Source organism: Hordeum vulgare, chromosome 7H (genome assembly GCF_904849725.1).
Source record: "Hordeum vulgare subsp. vulgare chromosome 7H, MorexV3_pseudomolecules_assembly, whole genome shotgun sequence".
In the NCBI taxonomy this organism is placed as follows: Eukaryota; Viridiplantae; Streptophyta; class Magnoliopsida; order Poales; family Poaceae; genus Hordeum; species Hordeum vulgare.
The window spans coordinates 205,440,145-205,458,238 of record NC_058524.1 but is presented as its reverse complement, the minus strand read 5'-3'; positions in this window follow the sequence as shown (position 1 = coordinate 205,458,238).

Genomic DNA, 18,094 nt, shown 5'->3' with positions numbered 1-18,094 from the left:
ACTTTCACGTAAAATGGAGATATTACATAACCAGAGGAGAGGCAGAGGAGTATGAGAGGGAGGCAAAGGCTGCTCGTCTCCGTGAGGCAGCTATTCAGGCAGTGGCTGCACCGCTCCCATATAACTCCCATTATGATTTTGGGTGTCGCCCGGACCATCCTTGGGAGTAGACCAACTTAGGCCAAAAGCCTAAGCTGGGGGGAGTACGTGTTTCTCACCGACTTTATATTCTTGCTTATGGTTTAACTTTGTTAGTCGGTGTTCACACTATGCCACTGTATCATCCATGCTAGTTTGTTTTCTTTTTCTCATTTTCTTTTCGTGTGTCTGTCTAGTTTGAGAAAACCCAAAAAGATTCTCTTGTTCTTATTTCGCTTGTTGGGAGCTTTCCCGTGTAAATAGTTTTCTTTTCCTTTGGGTCAAGGTAGAAGACCATGGTTACAATGTTTAGTGGCTCTCGCATGCATATCTGTTTATCTGTTAAAGATCCATATTACTTTGTCTTCTCCTTTGTGTTTGCCTGCAGATTCCAGGGTAGTCCAATGCACGAGCACGCTTATTATTGTCCACATCATTCGGTCGTGCAAGTGAAAGGCAATAATGACGATATATGATGAAGTGACTGAGCCTGGAAAAGCTGGCATGAACTCGATCTATTTTGTTTTTGTAAATATGACTAGCTCATCATTCCTGATTCAGCTTTGTTGTGAGAGAAACATGTTTGCAATGACAACTTAGAGATCATAGTTTCTGATGCCATGCTTAATTAGCTAGGAGCTTATAATGGTTTGCGTTGTATGCCAACATGAATGTTGAGATGACTATGATGTAGTATGATAGGATGGTATCCTCCTTTGAATGATTCAAGTGGCTTGACTTGGCGCATGTTTACGCATGTAGTTGAAAAAAAATCAACATAGCCTCTATGATGTTCATGGTGATGGTGATTTATTTCCTGCTCATGCTTGCACTCAATGTTTGTTAATCTCAATGCATTTTTATGACTGTTGTCGCTCTCTAGTTGGTCGCTTCCCAGTCTTTTGCTAGCCTTCACTTGTACTAAGCGGGAATACTGCTTGTGCATCCACTTCCATAAACCCAAAGTTGTTCCATATGAGTCCACCATACTTACCTATATACGGTATCTACCTGCCGTTCCAAGTAAATTTGCATGTGCCAGTCTCTAAACCTTCAAGAAATAATTTGTTTTGCATGCCCGAACTGCTCATGTCGTGACAGGGAGCTATCAGTATCTTCCATGCTAGGCGTGTTATCCTCTATATGTGTTTATTCACTATCATTCACGAGAAAGGGGCCGGTAATTGGAATGCCCAGTTCCATGCTCAAATCGAAAATATAATTGTAAACAAAACTACCCCCTGGATTGATGTTGGTATGGACGGCACCCGAGTATTCGGCTAGTCGTGGAGTGTGATTGATTGGTGGTGGGGGAGTCAAAACTTTACTTTTTTGTTTGGGAACCGCCTATAGCATGTGTAGCATGGAAGATGGTGAGAACTCTTAGTCATTGCATTGACAATGAAAGCATGCCACCCAAAATTATTATCTCTGTTTTCAAAGCTTGAGCTCTGGCACCTCTGCAAATCAATGCTTCCCTCTGTGAAGGGCCTGTCTATTTATGTTCCTGTTGAGTCATCCTCTTCTTATAAAAGCACCCATTAGAGAGCACCTCTGTCATTTTTATGCTTTGCTTTTAACTGTGTTGAGTATGACTGTGACTGGATCTTCATTGCCATGAATTACAATGTTTGGTCAGCCCTTGGTCTTTGAAGGTGCTCTGCATTTATGTTTTGCGGTCTCAGAAAGATCTAGCGAGATACCATCTGTTCGTACTGTTTCATGATTGTTTTGATTGAAGTGTTGACATTGGAGACTTATTATTATTTGCTCGCTAGTTGATCATGCCATTGATATGAGTTTACCGTGGGACCTAGATGTCATTTGCTTATGTGGTTTGCTTGTGATCTTGCTGAAATTCTGGATATGAGTTAGACATAGTTGCAACAACAAGATCAAGCAGAGTTCGTAAAAGTTTTTCTTTTGTCTCTTTCAGTTTGTCAACTGAATTGCTTGAGGACAAGCAAGGCTTTAAACTTGGGGGAGTTGATACGTCTCCATCGTATCTACTTTTCCGAACTCTTTTGCCCTTGTTTTGGACTCTAATTTGCATGATTTGAATGGAACTAACCCGGACTAACGCTGTTTTCATCAGAATTGCCATGGTATTGTTTTTGCGCAGAAATAAAAGTTCTCGGAATAACCTGAAAATTTACGGAGAATTTTTGTGGAGTTAATGAGAAATACTAGCACAAGAATCAACGGAGGGAGTGGAGCTGTGAGCCCACAAGCCCACCAGGCGCGGGCCCCCTGGCCGCGCCTGGCAGGCTTGTGGGGCCCACAATGCTCCACCGTCTCAAATCTCAGGTCTATTTAGTACGTCTCGCCCGGAAAAAATCAAGGAGAAGAATTCATCGCGTTTTACGATACGGAGGCGCCGCCACCTCCTGTTCTTCATCTGGAGGGCAGATCTGGACTCCGTTCTGGGCTCCGGAGAGGTGAGATCGTCGCCATCGTCATCATCAACCTTCCTTCATCGCCAATTCCATGATGCTCTTTACCGTTCGTGAGTAATCTCATCGTAGGCTTGCTGGACAGTGATGGGTTGGATGAGATCTATCATGTAATCGAGTTAGTTTTGACGGGGATTGATCCCTAGTATCCACTATGTTCTAAGATTGATGTTGCTAGTACTTTGACATGCTTAATGCTTGTCACTAGGGCCCGAGTGCCATGATTTCAGATCTGAACCTATTATGTTTTCACCAATATATGTGTGTTTTAGATCCTATCTTGCAAGTTGTAGTCACCTACTATGTGTTATGACCCGGCAACCCCGAAGTGACAATAGACAGAACCACTCCCGGAGATGACCATAGTATGAGGAGTTCATGTATTCACGAAGTGTTAATGCGTTGGTCGGGTTCTTTATTAAAAGGAGAACCTTAATATCCTGTAGTTTCCATTAGGACCGCACTGCCACGGGACGGATGGACAATAGATGTCATGCAAGTTCTTTTCCCTAAGCACGTATGACTACATACGGAATACATGCCTACATTAGGTTGACGAATTGGAGCTAGTTACATATCTCTCCGTGTTATAAGTGTTGCATGATGAATAGCATCCGGCATAATCATCCTTCACAGATCCAATTCCTATGAGTCTTTTACTACTGGTCCTTGCTACGTTACTTTGCTGCTACCACTGTCACTGTTGCTACTGCTGTCACTTTGCTGCTACTGGTTACTGTTGCTAGTGCTGCTATCATACTACTTTGCTGCAGATACTAAATCTTTCAGGTGTGGTTGAATTGACAACTCAACTGCTAATACTTGAGAATATTCTTTGGCTTCCCCTTGAGTCGAATCAATAAAATTGGGTTGAATACTCTACCCTCGAAAACTGTTGCGATCCCCTATACTTGTGGGTTATCAGAGACTCTTCCTCCCCATCATCATCATCTTCATCTTCATCTTCTGAGCATGGAATCTCCACTAAGTCAACTTCATGTTGAAGCTGTTTGACTATAGTTGCCAGCTCACAAACCTTCACATCCATGTCATGAAACTTTGTTTCCATGACCCTCTCAAGGCTTTTCTTACTTTGTAATATGTCTTGAATGTTATTCTCCATGCCTTGGACAATGCTAACTAGAAATGCCATTTTCTCGGCTTCAGTTCTAAGTTTTGGAACTGGAGGTGGCCTATTTCTAGTAGCCTCGGCTTTTGCTGCCTCTGCTGCCATTCTTGCCGCAACTGAATTGGGATCATTTTCATCCATTACAACTTCATTGTCTTCAAACTCTGGTTCAAGAGGTAGATGGGGACGATCAAGTAGACATGCATGCTTGCCTAGCTTGGCATTGATAAGCATTTGAATGTAAGGAGCATATCCACATGATCTATTCTCATCTGCAGCAGTTCTCCGAATAGTCTCTACTATCAAATCCATCACTCTGAATCTGGTATGGGTGTCTAGCAGGTGCAGCAGGTTGATGGAATTTCCTCTAATCATCTTTTCATCTCCTAATTTAGGCATCAGGGTGTATCTTAGAATTGTGTTCGTTGTAGAAATGCCTACTTGTAGAAAGTACATTGAACCCATATTGTGACTAGCCACGTACTTGTGTGGAATTTCCTTGTACATATTGGCCATTGAGTTGTGACTCTGCTTTGCTTCTGCATACACGTCTACATCTCGATATTCCTGCTTGGGGGCACCAATGATAGCAGCCCATTCGGCAATTGTAGCTTCATACTTGTGACCATCAGTCGTCCACACTAAAGAATCATCATAGAAATGAACATTTGCATAGAATTGCATGATCAGCTCATCATTCCATGGGGTCATCTCTTTGCCAACAAAATTTTCAATGTCCACTAGTCTAAAGTTCTCTTGGACATGGGGAAATAAATTCTCATTTTCCTTGATATATGCCCAGTCAACATACCTCATATCACTGACAGTAGGTCTCTTGTCAAACAAGACAGTCTCATAAAAATCTTGTTGTTCCTTGGTGTGAAACCTTGGATCAATAGCAGTTCTTATTCTGACAGCATATGGATCATTAGCTCTCCACTTTCTTCGTCCGGCATCCTTACTCTTCTTCATATCTTCTACTACTAGATGAGCAACATTGTGTATAGGAAGGGTTGGTTTGAGCTTCCTGAGAATTGGTGCATTCTCATCTTCTTCCTCCTCTGCAGCATGGGCACTCGATGCAGGGCCTTTGCTCTCGGAAGGTGCAGGTATGTCCTTGGTAGTCCTTTTGGGAGCTACAACCTTCTTTGCTTTGGCAGGAGGCTAAGCAGCAGATTTCATTGCATCAGCCATCGGCTTCCTTTTCTTCGGAGGAACTGGGATCTCCTTAGGAGCTTCTTGATCAACATCTTCTGGGTCTTCAAACATTGAAGTCCTTCTCCGAGTAAGATGAACAGTTCTCTTCCTGGGTCTCTTCACACGAGCCTTCTTGGCAAGTGCATCCTTGGAAAGTGTTGTGCTTTTCCTCGCATATTCTAGTGCTCTCAGATCATCTCGAGTAGCGGTTACTTTCCTGACAGCATTCCTTGGAGCCTTTGAAGGAGCTGAACTTCCTTCTGGCATAAAAATTGAGTCCTTTTCATCATAAACTAGCTTCTTCATTTTCCTAGTAGATGCCTTGGGCAAACTATGATAACTCGGAGAACTTGGGTAAGAAGAAGACTTCTCTGGACTAGTGCCTGAGTCCATCTCAACACTCTGCTCTCTGAAGTCATTCTGACTATCTTCTGAACCAGACATTTCTGACAGGCAATCACAAACTCGGCAGCTAACAACAAAACCTGTGAAGTGGATATAGGAATGATAAAAAAGGATGAGCATCAGAAAATTCAGATGTTTTTGAAAATTTGAACAAAGAAATCCTTAGTTTTAACTTTCTGTAGAACTCAAATAGGTGGAACCGACTTTGAACTTTCGGAGTCTCCGAGACACATGAACTCCTTAATGAAACTTGGTCATCATTTCGGTGGAACCGAAAATGACAACTCGGTCTTACCGAGTCCATTCTAAGGAACCCTAGGTTCAAAAGCGATAGCACTGAGTTTTGCAACTCGAAGTCACCGAGATGGGGTCTACGGACTGTTAACCCTAAAAACTTCCTAGATCTCTAATCTACGGGATTCATCTGGTGGATAGAGAGGTTGCGCATAGTGGCTTATGAATAAAAATTTCCCATTGCATATGAATCAGATAGAGGAACGTAGAGGGGGTCTGAAACATACCGTAGCTTAGTGGTGGTCCGGCTACGAGGATGATGGTGGTGAAGATTCCGCCGGCGGCGGTGATTCCCAGCGACGGAGAAGCATGGGAACTCAAGGGCGACGACTAGGGGTCCAGGAGGCAGCTTAGGGTTTGAGGCGAAATGGCTTTGACGAAGTGAAATCAAAGATTCGGTCTGCTGGAATATATACCCATTCGCTGTCGGTGTCACCGAGATTATGAAATCAGTGTCACCGAGTTCCTCTACTGTCAGCTGACAGGGAAACTCAGTGGAACCAAGTTTCGGTGGTATCGAGATGGAAAACCTAGATCAACTCTGGACTTGGGTGGAACCGAGTTTGTGAAGTTGGATTCACCGAGTTCATTCACGAGAGGTTTTGGAGGTCAGCCATTGACGATACGGAACTCCGAGTGCTCCTTCACACAGAGGGATCGACAAGTTCTTGTTCAAGTTTTTTTATGAAGCATGAATAAAACTTGAGATGAGATAGCATAGATAGCTAGAGAAGGGTCCTACGCATTCTTTTCCATCCAATTGGAAAAAAGATAAATCAAGAGCTAAATAACAACAACTGGATGTCCTGGAATGAACAAACACATGCAGACCAACATGCTCACACAATAAGGATGAAAAAGAAATATGGTGAACATGCACAAACATCCTAGCAGCTATCAAGCACTTGGGCGATGACAAAGTCATCTATATATGAGTATATTGACATAGGAGCCAAGTAAGAATACTTGATCATAGGTCATACTCGTCGTTAAACACAAGTGGGGTTACCACTTTTACATAAACATTAATGTGTTCATATCCTTAGGAGATGCTTATACTCAAGTCTTAGAGTAAAGCCCCCCCTTGATATGACATCCCCACTAAGAGGGATCAACTAACCTTGGGTTTTGTCGTAGAAGACTTCAAGTAGGTGAGGTAGTGGTGGATGCTCATAGTTGATGAAGATCATCTTGAGTTCATAGCAATCCTTGTTGTTTTCATTCTCTTCTCACCTACATGGGTTAGTCCCAAAGCACGAGGAACATATGCAAGAATATCTATGTACATGGAGTGAGACACAAATGGAATGATGTCCAAATATGCATTAATTACCTTGTTCCTTGCTTACCTTTGAGGGAATGTGTGACTCCTTGAACTAATGCATATGGTTGAGGTTGATTGCAAATAGTTCTTGCCAAAATGAATAAGAGTGAATTTCATCGGCGGAGTCACTCCTCAAGAACTTCCCTAGTTCTTCCTCTTAGGAATCCACATGAAATTGATGGGAATTCTTGAAGTTGTAGTAGCACTTGTTGAGGTAGAGCTAGTAGTGTCCTTGGGAACCCACTTGACCTTGGCTTGGGGTTCCTCTTCAAGTAGGTCAATGTCATCTGGAAGCTTTCGCTTGCCTTTGTGGTCTTGTGGTAGAAGGTCATCGTGTGAGCTTGTTCCTTTGGGAGGAGTGCGATCTCACTTCTCCTCTTGGGGAACAAACTTAGGAGTGGGATATGAACCTTCTTCCCAAACATCTCGGTTGACGTTGAGGTAGACAATGCCTTGTTTCTTCCGATGTCCTCCTTGCTTGCACACAATTTCCTCGAATTGTTTACTTCCGGTAAGGTTCCTGAAGACACCTTTCTCTATAATCCCTTTCAATAGATCATTTTCCTTCTCAAGTGTAACTTGGCTAAGAGAATCGTTAGTGGAATCAATAGAGCTACTAGCAACAACATTATTGGTTTTAGCCTTAGCATGATTGTTACGAGATGAAGAATCCTTCTTGCCTTTCTTACTAGTGTTCCTATGTTTAACTTGTAGAATAAAGTTGGACAAGAGTAATCATTTGGCTAGATAAGAAGAACTCTTCTTTCGAAGATCATCATTGATCACTTTTAAGAACTCATGATCTTGCTCCAAGTTGAGCTTCTCGAAGTGTAGCTTCTCATGGGTTCTTGCAATCTCTCTATGATCTTCTAGAGTTTTTAATTCTTGAGTTAGTCGTTCAATTTCCTTCTTATCATCATCATTCGATTTCTCTTGACTCGCATGATAAATAGCAAGTTCATTTTTAGCGCAATCACTAGTTTTATCAAGAAGCAAGTCATCTTCTCCTAACAAGTCATCCTCATCACTATTAAAATCAAGATACTCGGGATATGATACCTTGGGGCCTTTACACATGAAGCAGTTTACGACTCCCTCATTTGGTGAATCAAATAAGTCATAACAGTTGGTGGAAACAAGTGAAATGCCGCAACACCTTCATCTTGACTATAGTCAGAGTGGGAGTGGTAGCTTCTCTCAGAGTGGTGATCAGACTCGGATCCACACACCCATTCATCAACATGAGCTTGATGTCTTCTTCTTGAACTACTCTTGGTGTATTTGTCCTTCTTCTACGATTCCTTGCCTCTCTGTGAGTGTCTTCGTTCATAGTGATCTTCTCTACTCTTTCGTCATGAATGCTTCTCTTTATGTCTCGAGCTTGAGCTTCTCTCTTTGCCTCTACTCTTATAGAACTTGTTGAATTTTCTGACCACGAGGCTTATCTCTTCATCAGTGACAAGATTGTCCTTTGAAGTAGCAGGAGCATCACATGAAGCTTTATAAGCACCGCTTGACTTGTTGTGCAGCTCATCTTTGTCCTTGTGAAACATCTCATGAGCAACAATCCTACCACTGACTTCAGTTGGCTTGAGATCTTTGTAATTTGGCATCATTTGGATCAATGTGCACACCGTGTCATACTTTCTATCGAGAGCTCTAAGTATCTTCTTGATGATGAATTTGTTGGTCATCTTTTCGCTTCCTAAGGCGGCAATATCATTGGTGATGAGATCTAGCCTAGAGTATTTTCAGCGACACCTTCACCATCCTTCATCTTGAACTTGTCAAGCTGACTTTGAACACATCCAACTTAGATTCTCTGACAGAATCAGTACCTTCGTGCATATCAACCAAAGTATCCCAAAAAAAATTTGCATTCTCAAGACGACTGATTTTGTTGAATTCTTTGGGGCATAGGCAGTTGAAGATGATATCGCACGTTTGAGCATTAAGTTGCAACATCTTCAGTTCATCAGTTGTCGCATCACGATCTAGCTCATGGCCTTCTCCAAAGAAGTTACCTTGCACACCAACACAAATAACAACCCAAACATGAGGATTAAAGCCAAGAATATGCATTTTAATTTTATGCTTCCAACTACCAAAATTAGTGCCATCGAAATATGGACCTCTTGATGATAATTTCCCTCACTAGATGCCGTAGTCTCCTAGGTTGTTAAACAAATGAAATGGAGACCAAAGCTCTGATACCACTTATAGGATCGAAAGTATGTCTAGAGGGGGGTGATTAGACTACTTGACAAGATATTTTTTTTGCCTTTTCCCAATTCTACTTGAGAAACAGCTATGAAAGCTATAGCAAGTCAAGCACCCCCTACACAAGCAATTCTAATAGTATAGCAGCGAGAAGTAAAACATGCAAGTGTAAAGTATAGGAGTGAGGTAGGGAGATCAACATCATGAGGTTCACACGGCAATTTTTGGCATGGTTCCGATAGGTGGCGCCATGGTTATGAGAAAATGGATCTGGCACTGAAGTGTGTGTTCTGAGTGCTTCTCCCATGAATGAGAGGTGGGTGAAAGGGTATATATAGGCAGCAGCAAAAATCCAACCGTTACACACAAAAGGGCAAACTCGTTGACACCGAAGTTGACAACTCAGTGGTACCGATTAGCACTAAAAGTGTGAACTTTTGAATCTCGGTGAGACCGATATATAAACTCGGTGGCACCAAAAAGGTGACTCACGGTCATATGGCCAGACTCGGTGGCACCGATACCCAAACTCGGAAATTCTGATTTTGTGTATCTTGGCAACAGAATGTTAGTCATACTGAACTTGTTAGCACCGACTTGGTTTCGGTTGCAACATTGATGTGAATGGCTAGGGTTTCTATCTGAGGTCAAACTCGATGGGTCCGATATGGAAATGTTGGTGACACCGAATTTGTGAATGTGGATCTTGACAGAGTAGATATGTGGGAAAAATGACTGAGTGTTTTGGTGTTTAATTTTGAGCATATGAGCAATTAGATCATTTTACTACCTCATCCCCTTTTAATCGTATTGGCTTTCCAATGGACTCAAAAGTGATTTCTCACAAATATAATATGAAGAGTCTTCTAGCTTGAAGCTTGATCCAATATTGTTCCTTTCTTGCATCCAGGGGCATCTCCACATGAACCTTAAGCCATAGCATCTTTTGAACTTTTTCTGAAATATACTTGGAAAACATATTAGTCCAATGATACATATGTTGTGATCAATTATCAAAACCACCCTAGGTAGCAATTGTGCTTTCACATTGTCATCACCAACAACCCTATAATCTTGGGGAGGTCAATCCTCATCAACATGTTTATCAGCACCATCTCTTATCAAAACCCTAGTTCATCTCTTGTACTCAATCTTGTAACGGAACCTGGGATTGGTACCTCGGGTGTGTCTAGTAGTGTTGATTACATCTTTTAGTTGATGCTTTATGGTTTATTTGGTGGAAGGTCATATGTTCAGATCCATTATGCTATTTAACACCTCTCCGATCATGAACATGTTTATCACTTGTGAGTAGTTACTTTTGTTCTTGGGGCCACGAAAGAAATCATGTTGCAAGTAGTCATGTGAAATTGATATTCGTTCGCTATTTTGATGATATGAATGTTGTGATTCCCTTAGTGGTGTTATGCAAATGTAGACTACATAACACTTCAACATATTTCAGCCAAAGGGAATGCATTGTGGAGTAGTAATTAGAGGGTGGGTTGCGAGAGTGACAACAACTTAAACCCCGGTCTATGCACTACTTCGTAAGGGGCTGATTTGGATCCCTATGTTTAATGCTATGGTTAGAATTTAGGCTTACTAATCGTAGTTGTTGATGCTTGGAGGAGGGTTAATCATAAGTGGGATATTTGTTCAAGTAAGAACAACACCCAAGCACCGGTCCACCTACATATCAAATTATCAAAATATCGAACGCGAATTAACCAAACATGATGAAAATGAATAGACGGAATTCCCTTCTGCCCTCAAGAACGCTTTACCTATTATAATAAATTGTTCTGGCCTGTCCTTTGCCACAAAAGAATTGGGCTACCTTGTTGCACCTATTGTTACTATTGCTACTTGTCACTTGTTACAATTATCTTGCTATCAAACAACTTGTTACCACTATTTCAGTGCTTGGGAAAATTACTTTGCTGAAAACCGCTTGTCATTTCCTCTCGCTCCTCGTTGGGTTCGACGCTCTTACTTATCTAAAGGACTATGATTGACCCCGTATACTCGTGGGTCATCGCATGCTCGTCTTCTTCCTCTTGCCAGAAGGCAAAGGATAAGGCGAGCACGGCTAGCCGTCATGCCACCTCCTACTTCTTGGTATCTGATGACCTACAAGTATAGGGGATCAATCGTAGTCCTTTCGATAAGTAAGAATTTCGAACCCAACGAGGAGCAGAAGGCTCTGATAAACGGTTTTCAGCAAGGTAATAACTGCAAGCACTGAAAGTAGCGGTAACAAGTGATGGTGTAGTGAGGTGAAACATAGCAGGTGAAAAGTAACAAGTAACAAGTAATAGCAACGGTGCAGCAAAGTGGCCCAATCCCTTTTGTAGCAAGGGACAAGCCTGAACAAAGTCTTGTAGGAGGAAAAACGCTCCCGATGACACATGGGAATTTCTGTCATGCTAGTTTCATCATGTTCATATGATTCGCGTTCGTTACTTTGATAGTTTGATATGTGGGTGGACCGGCGCTTGGGTACTGCCCTTACTTGGACAAGCATACCACTTATGATTAACCCCTCTCGCAAGCATCTGCAACTACAAAAGAAGAATTAAGACATTGTCTAACCATAGCATTAAACTAGTGGATCCAAATCAGCCCCTTACGAAGCAACGCAAAGACTGGGGTTTAAGCTTCTGTCACTCTAGCAGCCCATCATCTACTTACTACTCCCCAATGCCTTCCTCTAGGCCCAAATATGGTGAAGTGTTATGTAGTGGACGTTCACATAACACCACTAGAGGAAAAGACAACATACATCATATCAAAATACCGAACGAATACCAAATTCACATGATTATTAATAGCAAGACTTATCCCATGTCCTCGGGAACAAAAGTAACTACTCACAAAGCATAATCGTAATCATGATCAGAGGTGTAATGAGTAGCATCAAGGATCTGAACATAAACTCTTCCACCAAGTAATCCAACTAGCATCAACTACAAAGAGTAATCAACACTACTAGCAACCTTACAAGTACAAATCGGAGTCGCGAGACGGAGATTGGTTACAAGTGATGAACTAGGGTTTGGAGATGAGATGGTGCTGATGAAGATGTTGATGGAGACGAGTCCCCTCCGATGAGAAGAGTGTTGGTGATGACGATGGCGACGATTTCCCCCTCCGGGAGGGAAGTTTCCCCAGCAGGATCGTCATGCCGATGCTCTAGATTGGTTCTGCTCAAGTTCCGCCTCGTGGCGGCGGCGCCTCCTCGAAAAAGCTCCTCCCTAATTTTTTTCCGGACGAAACCCTTCATATAGCAGAAGAGGGGGGCCAGTGGGCCACCAGGGTGCCCACAAGCCCTGTAGCCGCGGCCACCAGTCTTGTGGGCCCCTGACAGCTGCCCTCTCGCACTTCTTTCACCCAGTATTTTTTATATATTCCCAAAAAATTCCACGTTGATTTTCAGGGCATTTGGAGTTGCGCAGAATAGAGGACTCAGACTTGCTCCTTTTCCAGTCCGGAATTCCGGCTACCGATATTCTCCCTCTTCAAATAAACCTTGCAAAATAAGAGAGAAAAGGCATAACTATGGTACCACAAAGTATAATAACAGTCCATAAAGCGATAAATATCAACATGAAAGTATAATGCCAACTTTCCATTCATCTAATGAGCTGATATCAAACAACCGCTTCTCACCGGCAAGTTTGAAATCGAAGTTGAGCTCTTTGATTGCCCAATAATCGTTGTGTTCTAGCTCAAGAGGTAAATGACAGGCCTTACCGTAAACCATTTTATACGGCGACATGCCCATGGGATTCTTATAAGCAGTCATATAAGCCCATAGTGCATCGTCAAGTTTGCTAGACCAATTCTTTCGAGATCTATTGACAGTCTTTTGTAAGATCAATTTGATCTCCCTATTACTCAACTTCACTTGACCACTAGACTGAGGATGATAAGGAGATGCAACTCTATGGTTGACATCATACTTAGCGAGCATCTTGCGGAAAACACCATGAATGAAGTGTGAACCGCCATCAATCATCAGATATCTAGGGACTCCAAATCTTGGGAAAATGACTTCTTTAAGCATCTTAATAGAGGTGTGGTGATCAACATTTCTAGTGGGATAGCTTCTACCCACTTAGTGATGTAATCAATAGCAACTAAGATGTGAGTATACCCATTGGAACTCGGGAAGGGTCCCATATAATCAAAGCCCCAGACATCAAATGGTTCAATGACAAGTGAATAGTTCATAGGCATTTCCTGACGTTTACTGATGTTCCCTATTCTTTGGCATTCGTCACAAGACAAGACAAACTTACGGGCATCCTTGAAGAGAGTGGGCCAATAGAAACCTGATTGCAATACCTTATGAGCAGTTCTATCTCCAGCATGGTGTCCTCCGTAGGCTTCGGAATGACACTTCTGCAGGATCTATCCCTGTTCATGTTCAGGCACACAACGTCTAATAACACCATCTACTCCTTCCTTATAAAGGTGAGGATCATCCCAAAAGTAGTGTCTCAAATCAAAGAAGAATTTCTTCTTTTGCTGGTAGGTGAAACTGGGTGGTATGTATTTGGCTACGATATAGTTTGCGTAATTAGCATACCACGGTGCACTACGTGAAGTACGGATGACATTCAATTGCTCATCAGTAAAGCTGTCATCAATAGGTCATGGGTCATCAAGGACATTCTCTAGCCTGGACAAGTTATCTGCTACAGGGTTATCAGCACCCTTTCGGTCAACAACGTGCAAATCAAATTCCTGTAGCAGGAGAACCCATCTGATTAGCCTAGGTTTAGCGTCCTTCTTCTCCATAAGGTACTTAATAGCAGCATGATCAGAGTGAATAATTACTTTGGAGTCAACTATATAAGATCTGAACTTTTCACATGCAAACACGACTGCTAAAAATTCCTTCTCCGTAGTGGCATCGTTTCTTTGGGCACTGTCTAGAGTTTTACTAGCGTAGTGAATAACATTCAACTTCTTGTCAACTCTTTGTCCTAGAACAGCACCAACAGCATAATCGCTAGCGTCGCACATGATTTCAAAGTGCATGTTCCAATCAGGTGGTTGAACAATAGGTGCGGTTATCAAGGCCTTCTGAAGTATTTCGAAAGCTTCCTCACAATCCTCATCAAAAACAAAAGGATCATCCTTCTGCAAGAGGTTGGTAAGAGGCCTAGAAATCTTAGAGAAGTATTTAATGAACCTTCTATAGAAACCAGCATGACCTAGGAAACTTCGTATACCTCTGATATCTGTGGGGCAAGGCATTTTCTCAATTGCATCAACCTTAGCCTTATCAACTTTCAATGCCTTTCTCAGAGATTTTGTGTCCTAAGAGCAAGTACAATAAGGTACAGTCAGCAGGCTGTAAGGATTAAAATACTATATTTTTGCGGAGTTGGATGAGAAAGAAGAGGAGAGAGAAGTGAAGCGGGCTCTTCGTGAAGAGCCAGCTCTAGCACGTGCTCCTAGGTGCTTTGTGAGAATGAAAGGTGGGCCATATATGATAAAAGTAGTACTCTTTTATAGCTAACTATTGTACAAGCTAGCTATAAGGTGGGCTATAAGATGGCTTATAGCCAGCAGTTGGCTATACTATTAGCCATGCTCTAAGATGATGCATTCATTAACCATGAAGTGGCACTTCTCCCAGTTCAAGACGAGGTTGGTATAGTTGCATCTCTATAAGACTCGATCAAGGTTGATGAGGCAATCGTCAAAGGAAGAACCGTAAACAGAGAAATCATCCATGAAAACCTCAACAATCTTTTCACAAAAGTCAGAGAATATTGCCATCATAAATCTTTGAAAGGTGGCAGGTGCATTGCATAAGCCAAAAGGCATACGTCTATAAGCAAAGGTACCGAAGGGGCAGGTGAAAGTGGTTTTCTCCTGATCAGATTGTGCAACAGGTATTTGCGAGAAACCTGAATAACCGTCTAGGAAGCAGAAGTGTGTGTGTTTAGATAGCCTTTCTAGCATTTGGTTGATAAACGACAAAGGATAATGGTCTTTCCTGGTTGCCTTGTTCAGTTTCCGGAAGTCTATCACCATCTTATAGGCAGTAATAATCCTGTGTGGGATTAGTTCATTCTTATCATTAGGAACGACGGTTATACCTCCCTTCTTGGGTACGCAATGCACCCGACTTACCCAAGCGCTATGAGCAACATGATAAATGATTCCTGCTTCCAGAAGCTTTAATATTTCTTTTCTCATGACCTCTTTCATCCTAGGATTTAATCTCCGTTGATGATCAGCAACTGGCTTAGAATCAGGACCGGTTTTAATCTTGTGCTGACATAGAGTGGGACTAATACCCTTAAGATCATCAAGAGTATATCCAATAGTAGCACGGTGCTTCCTCAAAGTTTTTAATAACTTCTTCTCTTCATGATTCGAGAGGTGAGCACTAATAATAACAGGATATATCTCCTTCTCATCAAGATAGGCATACTTAAGAGTATCTGGTAACTGTTTTAGCTCAAACACAGGATCACCCTTTGGTAGGGGAGGATCCCCAAGCAGTTCAACAGGCAGATTATTCTTAAGAATAGGATATTGTTTTGAAACAATTTTATCTATCTCATCTCTTTCATCCATATGCATATCATTTTCATGCTCAAGCAGATATTGCTCTAAAGGATCCGTAGGAGGTACGACAATAGAGGCAAGAGCAATGATTTCATCTCTACCAGACGACTCTTTTTCATGGGGTTGTCTTCCAAACTTGGAGAAGTTAAATTCACGAGACACACCCTCGAAACTAACAGTGACAGTCTGTTTAATGCAATCAATATGAGCATTGACAGTGTTGAGAAAGGGTCTACCAAATATAATGGGACAAAAGCTATCTTGTGGAGTAGCAAGGACGAGGAAATCAGTAGGATACTTCATCTTACCATACAGGACTTCTACGTCTCTCACAATTCCCACAGGGCAGATAGTGTCACTATTAGCTAGTGTAATAGTGACATCAATGGGTTCTAACTCAGCAGGTGCAATCTCATCTTTGATTTCATCATAAAGGGATCGGGGTATTGCACTAACGCTAGCACCCATATCACATAAACCATGATAACAGTGATCTCCTATCTTGACAGAAACAACGGGCAGGCCAACTACAGGTCCGTATTTGTCTTTCGCGTGAGGTTTAGCAATTCTAGCGGAGTCCTCACAGAATTTTATAACATGCCCGTCTATGTCTTCGGCTAAGAGATCTTTGATAATAGCAACACTAGGTTCAACTCTAATTTCCGCAGGGGGTGCAAGTGGTCTAATGTAACCCCTACGTATCACAGTTGGAGCTTTAGAATAATCCTTTTTCCTAGCACGGTAAGGTGGTTTCTCAGTGTAGGCACAAGGAACAATAGGATCATTATAGGCAATGACTTTCTCTTCAACTAGATTGGGTTTAACAATGTTGACTTCTACAGGAGGATGATACTTAAACCATTTCTCTTTGGGAAGATCAATATGAGCAGCAAAAGATTCACATAGAGAAGCTACTATCTTAGAGTAAAGTCCATACTTAGCGCTAAAATATCTAGAAGTGTTTGTTTCAACACAAGATTTAACGCAATCAAACTGGAAATTCATACCTGACTCCTTACCTTCTTCAAGCTCCAATCCTCAGAGTTACGTTTGATTCTTTCCAATAAATTCCACTTGTGGTCAATATCCTTCTTTGCAAAATAACCGGTACAAGAAGTGTCAAGCATGATACGATCTTCATGAGAAAGACGAGCATAAAAGTTTTGAGTGATAATTTCTCTCGAGAGCTCATGATTGGGGCATGAATATAGAATTGATTTAAGCCTCCCCCAAGCTTGAGCTATGCTTTCCCTGTCACGAGGCCAAAAGTTATAAATATAATTCCGATCAAGATGTACTAAATGCATAGGATAAAACTTTTGATGAAATTCCAATTTCAACCGATTGTAGTCCCATGATTGTCACACCCTGTTTTTCACCACAAGTATTTTATGTTGCAAAAATCAGAGCTTGTTAAAACTTTTTCAAATAATGTTGTGAGTGCAATGTAAACCCTTGTATGAGTGAATGCTTGCTTGTTTGATGACTCAAACCCATGAAAAACTTATTATTTTGCTCTCTTCAAAAACCCTTTTTCCTTTATATCAAGATCACCTTCATCATGTTGGGATACACTACTAGCTCATGAAGCCAAGTGGCACTTCCAACCAAAGTTGGTGATCTGATCCAAATATTATTTTCATTCATAAAAAACATTAATTGGTGATTTAAAATATTATTTTCCTATCTTATATCTATGTCTGTTTCTAAGGCCAGTAATGATATTCCCACAAGGAAAATTGCTTTCCTGCCTTAGAAAATTCTGAGTAAATTCATGGAAAATCAGAAGGACATATATTTTCCATATATCAGATTTTCAACCCTATTTTATATTAATATTGTTTGAGTAAAACCCTGAAAACTATTTCTGTCTGTTTTAGCTTTTTGAGATGTTTCCAAAGGACATTATCTCAGTAAATTCCCATAAAATTACAGGAGCCCTCCCAAGCCATATTAGGTGCTCACCTAAAATCTCACCTTGATCCAAGGTGGGGAAGTGCACCTAATGAGCCCAAAACCCTCTCTGTCCAGAGAAGAGTTGGAACAATTCTACATTGCAAAGTTTCTCTAATGGAGCTGAAACTTTGCAGAGGTGTTTGACACCCCAAATGAGGACTCCACACCAAAGATGGGATTTGTGAGACTCTATTTGGACACACTTCCTTTGTAAAGGACAGTACTGGTCATTTTGAGGCATTTTCAAGTTTACAAAGCCAAACTCGTTCAATGGAGCTCAAATTTGGTGAAACCCCATGTTTTTACCCCAAGACCAAACCTGTTAAGTTTCATTTCCAGTGGTGGAGTGGAAGCACCCCAAGTCACTGTCGAACACCTACTGAC